The sequence below is a fragment of the Tiliqua scincoides genome, chromosome 5, assembly GCF_035046505.1.
Source record: "Tiliqua scincoides isolate rTilSci1 chromosome 5, rTilSci1.hap2, whole genome shotgun sequence".
NCBI classification, from domain to species: domain Eukaryota; kingdom Metazoa; phylum Chordata; class Lepidosauria; order Squamata; family Scincidae; genus Tiliqua; species Tiliqua scincoides.
In genome coordinates, this window is record NC_089825.1 from 28,473,065 (window position 1) to 28,476,713 (window position 3,649).

Here is a 3,649-nt window from a genome sequence, read left to right on the forward strand (position 1 = left end):
CTTGGGCTGCAACATTTTGCCCTATAACATGTTGACCATTTTGCAGTAGCTGAAGCTTTTAAATGGTCTTCAAAGGCAGCCCTGCAAACTGCGCATACAGCAGGTAAGCCTGGGTGGTACAAAAGTGTACACAAGCTACAAGGATTATTTTAAAATGTGAATGCAATGGCACTTACACAGCCAGAAAATTTACAAAATCCACACCACTAGTAGCAGAAATGCAACCTTTTATTGTAAGCAATAAAAACAAATGACAACAGAAAAAGAAACTGATTTGGTCCGTTCTCGAAGTTGAGTAAAATTAGTAGGCATCATTGTGCTTAAGCTAAATGGGTAGCTGGTGTCAGGACTGGGCTATGGGTGCAACAGTGGGACAGACAGAAATTAGGACTGGGAAGCAAGCCAGGATACAAGAACAAAACCAGGAATCAGAGAGCCAAGGATTCATACCAGGAGTCAAAGAAGAGAACACAACAGAGATGAGGAAAACCTGAGCCAGCCTGGGAAATATTTTTGAACCCGAGGTGGCCTCATGCAGTGGCATCACTAGGATCACCTGGTGTGGGAGGCCTGCGCGTCACCCCATGTAGTGGGCAGGGCAACGCCCCAGGTGGGCGTGGTGATGTACCATCGCCCCACCCCCACCTGTTTTTTGGCTGTACCTTTTGTCAGAACACAGATATTTCAATGTGGTTTGTTTCATTGCATTCTGCATGAAAGTACACATTGATTGATATATAACATGATGGTCTTATTCCTCCAAATTCTGATTTTAGTGATTTTGAAAACTTGTAGAGTCACACACACACACCCCTGTGTTAACTTACTAACAACTTATTGCAGCAGTTCTCAAACTTTTAGCACTGGGACCCACTTTTTAGAATGGCAATCTGTCCAGGACCCATTGGAAGTGATGTCATGGCCAGAAGTGACATCATCAGGCAAATTAAAATAAATAATTATAAATAATTAAATTAAAATATAAGAAATAATTAAATAAGGGGGAGCCAGTCCTCTTAGCCAGTTCACTTAGCCAAGTGAATTCACTCTGAAGTAAGTCCTATTGTGGTCAATGAGGCTTACTTTCAGGAAAGTGTGGGTAGGATTGCAGCCTGTGAGCCCAATCCTATGCATGTCTACTCTGAATTAAGTCCCATAGTGGTCAATGGGGCTTACTCTGTAGACTGCCTGCAGTAACAACCCCCCAAAAAGAATCAGTGAGATTTCCAGCCCTCCCAGTGCCCAGTAAAGTTCTTCTATTTCAGGCATATCACAATAAAGACCCATCTGCTTCACAAGTGCAAAATAGAAAACTTTCCCCTTACTGTTCAAGCCTCTTTTTTGTTCTTTTTAGGGGTGGAGGCTGCCTTCTGGAGCAGCTCCATTGGATCAGGACCCTTCTGGTGTCCTCACATTCCCCTTTGCCTGGCCTGACCACCAGCCAAGGCACGTCTGCCTACTCACAAGTAAATGCGACTGTGAGGCTGCTTTGCTTTCCATAGGGCTGCATAGACTGGGAGGGAAGCAGCTGGGAGCGAGGAACCTTCTTCTCCGTTGTTTTTGGGGGCTGCACTCCTTGGATGAGGACCATTCAGATGTCCTTGGAGCCTCTCAGCCTGCCTGGACTAAGGCAAATCTGCCTACTCATGAGTAAATGTGGCCATGTGGCTTCGTTTTGGGCTCAGACTCGCAGGTGGAGGGAACCTCCTTCTCGGGTGTTTTTGGGGGGCTGCACTCATTGGATTGGGACCATTCTGGTGTCGTTGGATTTCTCTCAGCCTGTCCTTTCCGACGAACTATGGCAAGTATGCCTACTCATGAGTAAATGCACGATACGGCTCACTTTCACTTTCCATAGGGCTCCATGCATTTTTCCTTCCAGTCTTTTGACCATTAACTTTTGAAAGAAAGGAGAGATTTCAATTCTGTTTTTGCACCGCACTCCACTGGCCATTTCACATCCAAGGTGTATGGCATGACGCGGTAGCTCCTAACCCCGTGATGTTAGCGCATCCTCCTCCCAAGGTGCATCACCCCCTGGCACATTACTTGGTGCGGCCCGCACCCTCCTAGCGACGCCAGTGCCTCATGTGCTTATGGTCATGAGCACTACCAACAGGCCAACACTGCAGCCCCTCCCTTCACTTTCTGGCTAATTTTTTTTAATTGTGTAGAGGAGATTTAGAGCGCAATCCTAACCTCTTATGTCAGTGCTTTCCGGCACTGGCATAGCAGTGTCAATGGGACATTTGCTGCATCCTGCAGTTGGGTGTCACTCACGGAGGCCTCCTCAAAGGAAGGGAATGTTTGTTCGCTTACCTCAGAGCTGCTTTGCCCTTATGTCAGTGCTGGAAAGCACTGGAAAGCACTGACATAAGGGGTTAGGATTGCGCCCTTGGATGATTTGCCCCTTCACAGGATTTGAGAAATGAACTGGGCATTAACGGGAGGGCCTGGGGTGCGCAAATGCCAGCAGCACACACAGTCATAATCCCATGGGGCCACTTTAGGTTAAAAGATATTGTCTGGATCAGTCCCTTGTTGCTCAGGCAAAGGCCTAGGCCAAACAGGAAGCGAAGCCCTTCTTGTTTCAGGGAGATCCCACTTCCAGACTGGGTGAGCGGGACCAGTTCAGAGCCTGAGAGCCTCTTACTTTTATGAAAGTCCCAGGCAGTATGTCACACCAGGCAGCTGCTCACAAGCTGCCCCGACAGCCAGCTTGTTAAAAATGAGATGCAAATGCATCACTCCCAAAAAAGTGGATAAAAATAGGGATAAGAGCAACAAGATAAGGAGGTGTAAAGCTCAACTTTAGGCAAAGTGACAGGTCCTTGGTTTCTGCTCCCTTTCTTGACAACACATTAAATTATATAAATTATCTGCATAGTAACAGTTAACAATAACCGTGTTGGTTTGCAACAACCCCAATTAAATGTTAGGATTCAGTGAGCATTACTGAAGTGTACTGAAGGAGAAAGGAATCAGGTGTACTGAAGGTACACTGAAGGTACAATGAAGATGTACTGAAGGAGAAAGAAATCAGGGAGGGGGGGACATTCTAAGCATGTAAGGGTGGTACATGAAAGAAAAGGGAAACCCAATTTCCAAGGCAGATGCTCAAGATTGCAGATGTAGTTCTCAAGTAATTTTTCTCTTTAATCTGGCAGGATTTTTTTTTTTTTTTGGTTCATTATCTAGAGCAGCGATGTCCAAAGTTTTTGGCAGGAGGGCCACATCATCTCTCTGACACTGCGTTGGGGGCCAGGGAAAGAAAGAATTAATTTACATTTAAAATTTGAATAAATTTACATAAGTTTATATAAATGAATATATTAAAGATGAACTTATATGAATGAATGAAGGTCTTGCAGTAGCTCGAGGCCTATAAAAGGTCTTGCATAAAGCAAGGCTGACCTTTCCTTTGCTGCCACTACTGCATCACAGACATGAAACAGCAAGCAGTGGAGGAAGCCCTCATCCCACAGCTCACGCAAAAAGGTCAAACAGTTGCCTTCACGCCAAGAGCAGTTGTGTCAGGCCAGTGCGGGCTGCAACAAATCTCTGGAGGGCCAGAGGCTCATTGGAGACTGAGGGCTCCCTGAGGGTCGCATTGAGAGGCCTCGAGGGCAGCATGTGGCCCCAGGGCCGG